The sequence below is a fragment of the Hippoglossus hippoglossus genome, chromosome 21 (assembly GCF_009819705.1).
Source record: "Hippoglossus hippoglossus isolate fHipHip1 chromosome 21, fHipHip1.pri, whole genome shotgun sequence".
Lineage (NCBI taxonomy): Eukaryota > Metazoa > Chordata > Actinopteri > Pleuronectiformes > Pleuronectidae > Hippoglossus > Hippoglossus hippoglossus.
Window position 1 is genome coordinate 24626300 of NC_047171.1, and position 13517 is coordinate 24639816.

Here is a 13517-nt window from a genome sequence, read left to right on the forward strand (position 1 = left end):
TAAAAGACTTAGTGGTGGAGCCTGATACAAGGAATTACAGTAATTAAGTCTGGACGTAACGAAGGCATGGACTAATTTGTCTGCATCCTTTTGAGACAGGAAGTGCCTGATTTTTGAAATGTTACGTAAGTGAAAAAAGATAGTCCTTGAAATTTGTTTTAAATGAGAATCAAAGGACAAATTTGGATCAAAGATAACTCCCAAATTCCTGACGGTTTCACTGGAAGCAAGGCCAATGCCATCCAGAGAAGCTATTGCATTAGATAATGCATCTCTGAGGTGTTTAGGGCCAAGTATTACAACTTCTGTTTTATCTGACTTCAACAGAAGAAAATTGTGGGTCATTCAGGTTTTTATGTCCTTGAAACATGCTTGAAGTTTAGTTAATTGATTACATTGTTCTGGTTTTATTGTAAAGTATAACTGGGTGTCGTCCGCATAGCAGTGAACATTTAGAGTGTGTTCTCATAATGTTTCCTAATGGAAGCATATATAAGGTTAATAAAATTGGGCCAAGCAAACCTGAGGAACCCTGTACTTAGATAGTAATGGTTTGTTGGAAAACTTTCAGTCAGGATTTAGAATCCATCACAGCACAGAAACAGCACTGTTAAAAGTTACTAATTACCTTTTCATGGCTTCAGATAATGGACTTGTCTCTATACTCTTACTGTTGGATCTTAGTGCAGCATTTGACACCATAGATCATAAGATTCTGTTACAGGGACTGGAACAACATGTAGGGATTAAAGGAATTAGGCACTAGACAGGTTTAAATCATATTCATCAGATAGGTTTCAATTTGTTAATGTTAACAATGACTCCTCCATGCACACACAAGTTTCATGGACAATTCATGGAGTTCCACAAGGTTCTGTCTTCACCTTATATATGCTCCCTTTAGGCAACATAGTAGCACTTAGTAGCACTTAAATGGCACTTACTTAAAGCACTTGGTAGTTTTGCTTTCTTGAAGAAAATTGGACTTTCTTGATTCTTGTTGTTCTGGGTTTGTACCCTCATGGTTGAATGCACTTATTGTAAGTTGATTTGGATGAAAGCGTCAGCTAAATGAAATGTAATCTAATGTAACATCATCAGAAAGCACCACATACACTTCCATTGTTACGCAGACGACACCCAGCTATACATGCCTATGAAGCCTGACAAATCTAATCACTTAGTTCAACTTCAGGAATGTCTCAAGAACATCAAGGCCTGGATGACCCAAAACTTATTACTTCTAAATTCAGACAAAACTGAGGTCATTGTACTTGGCCCTAAAATCTCAGAGAAACACTGTCTGACCAGATAGTCACCTTGGATGGTGTTAGTTTGGCCCCTAGCTCCACTGTGAGGAACCTTGGAGTTATAATTGACCAGGACATGTCATTTGACTCTAGGACAGCTTTTTTCCACCTGCACAATATTGTGAAAATTAGGAACATCCTGTCTCAGACGGATGCTGAGAAACGAGTCCATGCATTTGTTACCTCTAGACTGGATTACTGTAATTCTTTATTATCAGGATGTCACAGTAAGTCTGTGAAAAGCCTCCAGTTGGTCCAAAATGCTGCAGCACGAGTGCTGAAAGGAACTAGAAGGAGAGATCATATTACTCCTGTCTTAGCTTGTCTGCATTAGCTCCCTGTAAAATTCATAATATAATTCAAGATCCTGCTCCTCACATATATAAAGCCCTTAACAATCAAGCCCCTTCATATATCAAAGAGCTCATAACATCATATCATCCAAATAGATCACTTCACTCCTAAAATACAGATTATCTTGTGGTTCCTAGAGTCTGTAAGAGTAGAATGGGAGGTAGAGCCTTCAGCTACCAGGCTCATCTCCTGTGGAACCAGCTCCCACTCTGGGTTCAGGAGGCAGACACCATCTCTACATTTAAGGTTAAACTGAAAACGTTCCTATTTGATAAAGCCTATAGTTAGGGCTGGATCAGGTGAGTCCTTAACCATCCCTGAGTTATGCTGCTAAGGGTCTAGACTGCTGGAGGAACTCCCATCATCCACCGAACACTTCTCTCCTTCACTCTGTCTCTCTGACCCCACATTCATTCATTTATTTCTATTAATACATGTCACTAACTACGTGTCTTTTTCCTCCCATAGTCTCTCTCTCTCTTTTTCTCTCTCTTTGCAGGTATCTCTGACTCCAGAGCTGCAGGATAACAACTATTATTATTACTATTATTATTATTGTTGTTGTTATTAACAATAATACTTATTATTAATTAATTATATAAATTCTTGCTGATATCATTATTTATCAATTACATATTAACACTGTTATTGTTTTAATTATAACTAGTCAGAGCTGATACCTGATGGTGCACAAGTGTTCCTGGTCTCTCTTTTCTCTCTCTCTCTCTCTCTCTCTCTCTCTCTCTCTCTCTCTCTCTCTCCCTCTCTCCTCCCCCTCCCCCATATCTCTCTCTCTCTCTCTTCTCTCCCCTCTTTTCCACCCATCTCTCCTCTCCTCCTCATTTTTCCCTGCTCACCCCAACCGGTCGAGGCAGATGGCTGTCCACACTGAGTCTGGTTCTGCTAGAGGTTTCTTCCAGTTAATGAAGGAGTTTTTTCTCTCCACAGTCACCAAAGTGCTTGCTCATTGTGGGAACTGTTGGGTTTCTCTATAAAAAATTCTTAAGGTTTTGACCTTCTATGTAAAGTGCCTTGAGATTATGTATATTATGATTTGGCACTTTACTAATAAAATTGAATTGAATTGACTTTGTTGCGCACAGATGGCTCATCATTAGTTTGCACAATTCTGTCCCAATATTAAGCTACCCAAAATTTTGGTGTGATACATGAATCTGAACAGTTTTTTTTACCTGCAAATCATCAATATAATACAATGTTTTGTCCAATTAAGGAATATTGCCAAAGTAAAACATTTCTTATTTCAAATTGACCTTGAAACAGTTATCCCTGCCTTCATTACATTGCATCTGGACAACTGCTATGCACTGTATTCAGGTCTCAGCAAAAAGGCTGTCTCTTGTCGCCAGCTTGTGCAAAACTGCCAGACTTCTCACGGCTTGATCAGACAATGGAACTCCCACTCCCATCCTTTCCCGGCTACAGCTAACTGTTGAGTTCAGGATCGATCCTTATCTTTTTCCTATTACCTTTAAGTCCATACATAGACCGCACACGCACTGTATGAGCATAGCAGCTGCCTACGTTTCACAGACAGGACTCTCCTAACTGCTCCCATAGTCCACCTTGTTACAAAGGTATTTACCTGTGTTTATTCCTGATACGTATTTTTAAAATTTGATTCGATAAAATCAGTGAATATTTGGAACAGCAAACAGCCATATTTTTGTAAGGACTACCGGCAATGAGGAAAACATCACGAAGGTATGGCCGTTCCAAATTTCAGATTTTACTACTAGCCAATTTGCAGTGTATGTTATACTAGAAGCATTACCATTTAGACAAAAACTGTCCTACCTGGGTCAAAATGGAGACTCAACTTAGTGGCTGTTTCCCTGCCAGCTTTGTTGGGCACATCAATGCCTTTATCAGAGAACGTGTTCAAAACGTACCCAGTAGTCAGTAGCTCACTTACAATTTATTCGTAATTTAGGAATCATTTAACCATAAAGATATGTGTCTTTCTAGCCCAGTGGCACTCAACCACTATTTCCATCCCTCAATACAGGACACAGCGTTCAATGTGTGGCATTAGAGGGGAGTGAAATGCTGGAATTATCTCTTTATAAACAACAAATTTGCCTGCTTCCAACAGTTTTCAAATAAATGTAATTTACCCAGTTCCCACTTTTGTTTTTAGAGATTTACAGATCAGGCATTATATTATGGGTGTTATTCCGCATTTTCCTAACAAACCAGCTACTAAAGTAACTGATATTTTCATGTCCTCTAATCCAACAGACAAGTTTTATTTATACTTATTTATACCCCCCCCCCCAAGGACTAGAATAAGAACTGAATGGGAACAAGAATTGATGAGGGAATTTGGACAAAGATCTTGGAAAGAGTACATTCGTCTTCCATGTGTGCTCAACATTCTTTTATTAAATTTAAATTGGTACATCGGGCGTATTTCTGCAAATCTAAATTAGCTAAGATATTGTAGCTATCGGTGAGCCGGTCGCTCTGATTGGACAGCATGTTTCAAAGGCTCATGGGACTGTTATGTGTTTTGGCGATGTTTAGCCATTTTGACTGATATTTGGTTGATGTTCAGACTTTGTTCATGTAGTGTTAAATGAATAAGCCAGTTTGCTGTCGTGCGGTGTATGGGAAGCAAGTTATGTGTTAAAAGAAAGTTCTTTGTGCAAACCTCGTTATTGCTCGTCAGTGCTCGCCACAATATATTCACAACTTAGCCCTTGATGTGACAGATGTAAGTCTGCGGACACAACATTGATCCACATGTTTTGGCTCTGTCCCAACCTGGAGGAGTTCTGGAAGGCTCTTTTGGTAGCTCATTTTACACTTCTAACCACAAAATTTGACCCAAACCCTCTTATGGCACTGTTTGGAATTATTCCTGAATGGATGCAGCTGCCCTTAGGGGGCCATAAAGTTGTTGCTTTTGCTACTCTCCTATCTGCCTTATACTCTTGATGTGGAGGGAGGCTGTCCCACCCTCAGTCTCCCACTGGATATGGGATGTGCTGTCTAACCTGCAGCTTGAAAAAATTATATACACATTACGGGGCTCCAAAAACTAATTTGTGTGGAAACCTTTTCCAACATTTTTTGCCCGGATGTTAACATGCTCCGCCCACTTTACCGGGAAGCATCAGAGGGTGACTTGTGTGGACATCGGCAGCTACGTAACCATTTTGGTTCAAGTAGTACAACAGCCATGACAGAGGAGAACAAAACTGTAAGTTATTATTTTTGAAAATATACTGCGATTGTGTCACGAATAGTAGTTTTAAAATGTTTTGAGGTGAAAATATTGTTGTCTACACCTCAAATGTATTGTGTAATTATCAAGAAAAGACCGTCAAGTTTTCGTCAGTTTAACTCTCATTCAACCCACAACAACAGAAAACAAACGCAGCTAGCTTACAGGCTACATGCTACTAGCACTGTGTATCTGCCACGTTAAACCGCATTAATGCCCCATTCATTCACACTGATCCCCTCCAGGTGAAAACTGCCATGGTCTTTATTGGAGACAGGGACAGGGGGGTCTGAACCCCCCCCCCCCCCCCATCCATAGAGTTTTCCCCCTCAATATCATTGCAACCATAAGCAATGATAATGTTAAATAGTGATACAATATGTACTGAAAGCATGTTAGCTAATTATAAACACAAAATATAGCATTCTTAAACTTTGACAGATTGCATCACCCCTCCCCTTGCCTCACAGTGGTTTGGTCCAGTCTGGTTCAGTGTCACATGTGCCCTCTTTCTCTCTCTTCCTCTCTCTCTCTCTCTCTCTCTCTCTCTCTCTCTCAGACCTATGCGATCTCAGAGTTTACTGACTTCCTGTTGCAGCTTTACAACAGTTAACTAAAAACAAAGGATGTGTCAGACACATTGCTTAGTTCTACCACTCAAAAGAATAAAGCACATTTACATTTAATCAGACAGGATATTGTTTGTTTAGCATCACAGTTGAATCTTGAATCTAACCCGGGCTACTTTGGTACATGCAGCTGCATCTTCTAATGAAAATGTGAGACAGGAGGTGTATCCACAATTAAAATGTTCATACCTCTTTGAATTTGCTCTGTTAAAATTGCCAGATGAACATTAATGTTAAAGAACACTTGGTTACATTATAAATGAAACAATTGGGTTCTAAGTGCATTATTTTTTCAGCTTTTTTTTTTTGTCGTGGTCCCATTTTGTGTCCCCTCCAGGAATTGCTCTTGAGAAATGTCTCTGTTTATCATAACCCCCCAACAGTAAGATGAAAGATCTGGTGGGTGGCAAACGACAGGCAAAGCGGAATGGGAGTGAGTATTGATTTGAGGGCTTGTATAATGTCTGTATATTTAGTGAATGGTTGTAACCAGATTTGGACAATCAACATTCCTAGTAATTAACATATCACTTTGTTTTGCACAGGGGCTGTCATCTGGGCCCAGACCTTCCACCTCTTCTTCCAAGAAGTTGCCTGCTGCCACACAGATCGCACAAATCACCTTTGGGGCAAACGGGCCCTCAAGAAGATGGACAGATACACACATACATGGACACACTTGATGTACACATCAAGAAAAGTTCCCTTGGCATTACAGATGCCCTGCACTATTACAGAAGGTTACAAAAGCTTTCTGTTAGTGTAACATCTCTTCTGTGGCTCTGCAGGGGAAAAAATCTTTATGCACCCATCAATGGCACCTGCAGGAAAGCAGAATGCCTGATTTAAAATTAAATTTTTTGGTACAGCGCCAAATCATAATATACATTATCTCAAGGCACTTCACATAGAAGGTCAGGACCTTAAAAATGATTGAGACGACAACCAGTTCCCACAATGAGCAAGCACTTTGGTGACTGTGGAGAGAAAAAAAACTCCCTCATTAACTGAAAGAAAGCAGAACCAGACTCAATGTGGGCCGGCCATGACCAGCGAGCTGGTTTGGGGGAAAGTTATGACCCCGGAGGATGGTGATCATTTCCTCCACAATGTTGCACAAGAATGGTCACATGTTCATTTAGGTTAGCATATGTTTGTGAGGGGCTTTGGTCCTGAAAGTTTATTTATGTTTTGACTTTTTATTATTTACCAAGCTGTCTTTTAATTATCAATTGTCTGTTACAAGCACACATATCTTTCCAGGTTCTGAGTCAAACTGCAGCCTACATGTTTAGTTTCATATTTATGGAATATCCTTTTCTTTTGAAAACTGTCCTGGTAAATAACTAATGATGAGGTACAGGTACTTATACCATTAATGTAAAGTTATGTTTGCGTTTCTAACTCTACAATCCTCTGTAATCCTCTTGATGTTTGACTACCAAGAAGACAAAAAGCAGGTATGTGGAATGTAGCTGATGTCCTAATGTAGGTAAATTCGGTAAACCTAAAGTATAGTATATAATATAGTATAGTAATGTAATAGCGCTAAAGTAACTGCTAACCTTAGAAACGTTACATGGTAAACCTGTTTTTATGTAAATCAATTTTTACTAATCATTTTTGAGAATTGTTTATTAATTCCATATGTATGAGGATAGAGCAAATATTACACACACTGTCGAATTTAAACAGCACTAGACACTGCATGCTGAAAAATAATAAATCAAATTGTTTTAAATATTAAATATAGATTTTATACAATATAGAACAACAGTTATTTGTTATTTAGGTGTAGAAGGTGTAGGGTCGTGTTTAACAGGTATTTTGTTTTATTATAAATAAATATTCCAGTGAAAATAACCAAAGTACTCTCAAGAGGAGCAGAGACGATGACATCATCAAGTCCGCCGCTGCCGTTCCAATTGCAGAATGACTATACTGCTTCCTCCCGTCCCTGGGAGTTAGTACTTCTGAGTCAAACTTGCAGAGTCCAAACTTTCCAAGTAAGCCAGTCTGTACTTAACATACTTGATATTGAGAAACGGCCATTCACAGATTACTTGCACCTTTGTTGAAGAGTGGGTTATGTAAGTAATTCATTTCATTGACTTTGTTTGATTAAGAAAGATTATGATTTGATTACTTAGAAATGTTTGACTCTGAGATATATATTTCACTGATTCTTGAGACGTGACAAAACACATCCAGCAGTTGAAACTGCTATTAAGTGTAAAAATGGAAATATTTTCAAATGTAGATGTAATGTGGGATTAATATTAGAATATATTCAACACAATTATCCCCTTCAATTTTATTTTAATAATAATATATTATCTATGACACTGTCTTCCCACTACATCTAAAACAGCATGTCCACAGAGAAGGGTTCAACCATTCATGTGTAATAAAATGGATGCAAATATTTTTAATGATTAAAAAGAGCTTGTTTCATAAAAAGTAACAACCTCAATACCATCTTTCAAAGGCTCACGGGAAGGTGTAACAGCTGACTTAATTGCTGCTTGTCCAAACATTAATGTCTTGATCGGAGGAGTCACTGCTCTATGCTTGGTGGACACTGTTACTGAAAGCTTCTTTCTGGAGCAGTTTGCACCTTGGGGCCACGATCGCCTTCGGCCTTGTCACTGGCTACAGCTGCGAGCAGCGAATGGTCTAGCAATTCCATATATAGGCTACTTGGAGCTTGATGTGGAACTATGTGGCAAGGTGATGCCCCGTTGTGGGATTCTTGTTGTCAAAAACCCCCCTGGTTTTGTGTCTTCTGTCCCTGGCATCTTGGGGATGAATGTGATACGCAAATGCTATCGAGAGCTCTTCGGTGCATTCGGGCCCTCCCTTTTTGATTCACCCCCGGTGTCACAGGCGCCTGGTCCCGTTATTGCGGCCTTGCAGCAGTACCATCAGTCTGCCGCCCAGGCTCCAGGGGGCCACACTGGCATTGTGAGGGTCCGATGCAAGCAAGTGGTGCGCATACCTGGAGGGGTGATGAAACTGGTTGCTAGTACCTGTCCAGAACAGTTCTCTAGACAAAGTGCTCTGTTTGAGCCCTCTGAGTCAGGTTTACCAGCTGGGTTGCTAGTTTCACCATGCCTTATACAGGTTGTCCGGGGTACAGTGTACGTCCCAGTGGTCAATGTTGGGACGACCGAGGTTCTCCTTTACCCACGGACTAGTCTGGGCATCTTGAATGCTGCCCAGGTTGTCAGCCTGCCTGCAGGTGTAACTGAGGAGAGGTCAACCTTGGCAACTGTCTCCTCCCATACAGTTGCCCCCTCAGTGCCAGATAGGGTAGAGTCACTGGATCTGTCTGAATTGACTGAGCAAGCCAGTGTAAACTCTCTACTATGCAAGTATCAATCCGTCTTTTCAACCCATGAAGGTGACTTGGGCTGCACCAACCTCCTCTCCCATGACATACCTCTGCTCGATGAGGTCCCTGTCCGGCAGAGGTACCGGCGTATCCCTCCCTCAGAATACGAAGCAGTGAAGGTTCACATTAATCAGCTGCTGGAGTCCCGGGCCATTAGGGAGAGCAGTAGTCCATATGCATCACCCATAGTATTGGTAAGGAAAAAGGATGGGAACCTGCGCTTGTGCGTGGACTATCACCTCCTTAACAGTAAGACCAGAAAGGATGCATTTCCTCTGCCTCGCATCGAGGAGAGCTTGGATGCACTCTCTGGGGCTTGCTGGTTTTCCACCATCGATCTGGCCAGTGGTTACAACCAGGTTCCTATGGCAGAACAGGACTGACCCAAAACTGCATTCTGTACACCATTTGGCCTTTTCGAGTTCAATTGCATGCCTTTTGGCTTGTGTAATGCCCCAAGCACTTTCCAGCGTCTGATGCAGAAGATGTTTGGTAACGAGCAGGGTCAGTCCTTGCTACTTTATCTTGATGATAATATTGTCTTCTCCTCCTCTGTTGAACAACATCTGCAGAGGCTGGAAATAGTGCTTGGTCGGCTCCAAAAGGAAGGCCTAAAAGCAAAGCTCGAAAAGTGTGCATTCTTTCAATGGGAGGTTGGTTACTTGGGGCATGTCATCACAAGCCAGGGAGTCTCCACAGACCGCAAGAAAATCGAGGCTGTGGCTAATTGGCAGCGCCCCGTCACATATCGGAACTGCGCTCCTTTTTGGGTTTCGCCAGCTACTATCGTCGCTTTGTAGAGGGTTTTGCAAAGCTGGCTGGCCCTCTGCATAAGCTGGTGGCTGAGCTAGCAGGTACCAAGTCCAAGAAGGGGCCAGGCCAAATTTTGGGTGCTGGGTGGACACCTCAGTGTGAGGCGAGCTTTGAGGCCTTGAAGTCAAAGTTGGTCTCGTCCCCAGTGCTAGTATATGCCAACTTTTCGCGGCCTTTCATTTTAGAAATTGACGCCAGCTATAGTGGTCTTGGGGCTGTCCTCTCACAGGAGACTGACAATGGCGTGAAACCTGTGGCCTTTTGCAAGCAGAGGCCTTCGGCCCACCGAGCGCAATATGTCGAACTATAGTTCCATGAAGCTGAACAGGGACAGGCTGGCCGATCTCAGGTCATGACCGGGATTATAGGGAGTCATAGCTGCGAAATGTATGTGGGGGCCAGCCCATGTTGAGCTTTAAAAGTTAATAAAAGAATCTTAAAATCAATCCTGAGATTGTCAACTCTGTCAGATTTTCTGTCTGACAGTGGTGACAGGCGAATTACGGAGTTGACATTCAATGTGAAGGCATCATTTTTTGTGTTTTTTTTGTCGTTTGAGTCAAATATAGAAATACATTATTGGTTTGTCTAATAATATATAAATGTGCTAAATATGGAGCATCAGCATTTCCCGCTTTTTTATTGCTTTTGTGAATTGATAGTCATCAACTCTATCAGAGTTTAGTTGAGGGAACATAGGGCTTACACACACATAATGGTGAAGGTAGATAGACGCACTCTCTCTCTAGTACAGGAAAATATGGTTAATAATATTGAGTGTTCTTTTTGTGTGTTTTAGTCCAGCAGGGTTAGGCAACATCTGTCACGGGAGGAATGTAGAAGGAGGAACAGAGAGTATCAAAAAAGCGGAGAGAGAAAATCAGTACACAGCCAGAATTAAAAGAAGAATTTCTAAGACCGGAGAGACAGAGATTGAGAAAGCGAGTTCAGGAAGGAAAAATAACGCAAATAAAGGATTTGACTGAAAGAGAAAAGAGGAAGCATTGGAAGCATAGCCAAAGAGAATCATGAAAGCGAGGAAAAGAGAGAGGGTCAAAACAAGGCAGTGTGATGGAAATCGTAAAATTTGTCTTTGTGTATTTTATAGGGGCTTTCTGCAGAAAGGATCAACACAGAAAGAGAGAATGCTGTCTGGTAGAAATATCAGCTCTCCTTCAGTTAAGATAACAGTTCTGTTCCACAATGTTCTAATGAAAGAATTCAGTGAAGGAAAACAAAGAGCAGAGCCACTTCACAGATTTTGTGCAAAATCAAAGAACCTTCTATTGTCAGAGAAGATTCTTAAAACATACCAGCTGCTGAAAACAATGAGGCAATTTGGTCTGTCATACAAAACGCTGAGGCCAAAGGAATCCAAAGTCAAAAGGCCCACCTGAAAACAGTCCAAAACATCTTTTGTAATTCTACACGTATAACCACTGAAATTCTCAGAGAACTAAAGCTGTAAACTGTGCAAGAAAACCTCTAACTTGGTGCATTGTTAAAAATATTAAGATAGAGCTGTCATGATATGTTGTCCCAGAAATTATTGTGATAAATTATATTATTGTCATCATTTTGAAACCATTTCATACCACTGATATAATGATAATATCATAGCATGATAATAATAATAACCCTTACAAAGAGCAATGAACTTTAAATTCTTAAACATACACAGTCTAACATTTGAATTAGAATTAAAAATATTAAATAGGGGTGCAGCCTGCCACGCACAGACTAGTGCCACCAAACATTTTTACACCTGCGCCGAAGCACACATGCAGGTAATGACTTCCAGTAAGGAAGCTTTGAACAGACGATGCTGAAATCATTTATTTAAAATATGTAAAAAACATCAACAGCCAGTTTGCATTACTAAATGGACAAACTGTGAACACATAGAGACTTTGGCTTGGTTGTCCTCTGAGTAGTGTTTTGGTTTTTCGACTCTGAAGGGAGCACCAAAAATAAACATATTTCCTGTGTGTGTGTGTGTGTACTTGGCCTCGCTCCAGGAGAAGAGATGTAACACGACCATAGACTGTATATGGACACGACTCGCTAAAACTCAGCCTATGTCTAATCAGCAATTCAGGAATCAGGAAATTCTGACAGATAATAAACTTGATTGGCAGATTCAAACGGAACAGAATAAAGTTGACCAATTGGGCTCCTGCCCACTTCTAGATCCGGGCCTGCATCAGATATGGGTCAACTCCGTAGGTCTATGTCACCTCCGTCAGATGAATATTTTGACAATATTTCATATTTTCTGAGGAATTGTTGGTCATATGGGAAAATGTAGTCCGTCACCTAACATGAGAATGTGTTTTTAAATCTTAAAAATGTTTTTGATAGCTGTTTAAGGTAAAGCTAAAATTACATTATACAGACCAATAAAAAAATACATGAGAATCTTTATAATATAAAAATATATAAATATTGAATGTAATTTTTCCTGAGCCTTGGTGAACTTTTTTTTATTATAGTTTTTATAGGCCTACCATAATGTTAGTGAAAATGTATTTGTGTTCTTGGTTTCTGATGGAGTTGACACAAAATAAGTGATGGCAAAGCAAAAAGCACATTTTGTTAAAAAACTGAAAAGTTGAGAGGTTGTATCGAAGCATAGCTCAGTAGCTTAGTACATGGCAGATGCATATACAGTATGTAGTTTAATTTGTCTGAGCTTAAGGTTTTATTTTTAATAATAATATTGGATCCTCTTTTGTCCTTCTTCTCAAGAATCAGTGATTGATTTCTATATTTCGGGAAATCTAGATTCAGATCACTAGATTTATTCGCCACTTCACCACCATGACAAAAATAAAGCTTTAAAATAGATCTGAAATCTCCTCCTCCTCTTTGATGCACATATCATCACAGTCTAAACCAGTGAATTACCATCCAACAGGAATATAAGATAATACAAATAATTATCATGGTTCAGATCTGGGCTTTCACTTGGTTACGGCTCTCAACATTCTGGATAGGTTCATACTGATTTTGCCCTACACCCCATGATAAAGTGCATTTTTAAAATTATTTTCTTGATTTGATTTACCTACATCTTTTATTTCATTATTGTTATTGTTATTATACGTTCATTTATTTAAATATTTTCTATTTCACCTCTCATCACTAAGTGCCTGGTATGGACCATGGCCTTAAATGTATACACTTTTATATATGTACACACTATGTCACATGAGACAAGTTAAACTTTCTGAGTAACAGCAGGGGGAAATTCATTGGACTCAAAGATGAAATGATAAGAATATTGGTGGTCAAAGGCCAAGGTCACTGTGGCCTCACAAAGTATGTTTAAGTTTTTCTTGAACATGATATCTTAAAATAAGTTTAAGGGAATATCTGCAAATTTGGTAAAATCATTTACTTGGACAAAAGGTCAAGGTCAGTTGACCTGACGTTGTGAAGGCAATATATCAGGAATGTCCAAAGGGAATTCCATTGCATCAAGGACTCAAGGACTGGGACTCACTTGGACTCAAGGATGACCTGATTACAATTTGGTGGTCAAAGTTCAATGTCACTGTGACCAAAGTTTTGGTCTCTTTAATGCAGCATCACGGGTCAAATGTCTAGGTCGTGGTGTGCCAGTGATACCCAGTGGCCTGAGGCATTTTGGTTTAGATTTGTTAGTCCATCCCTCTGTCCCATTGTTGTTAACATGATATCTCAAGAACGCCTTGAGGTAATGTCTTTAAATGTGGTATAAACCTAACGTTCAACTCAATAATGAA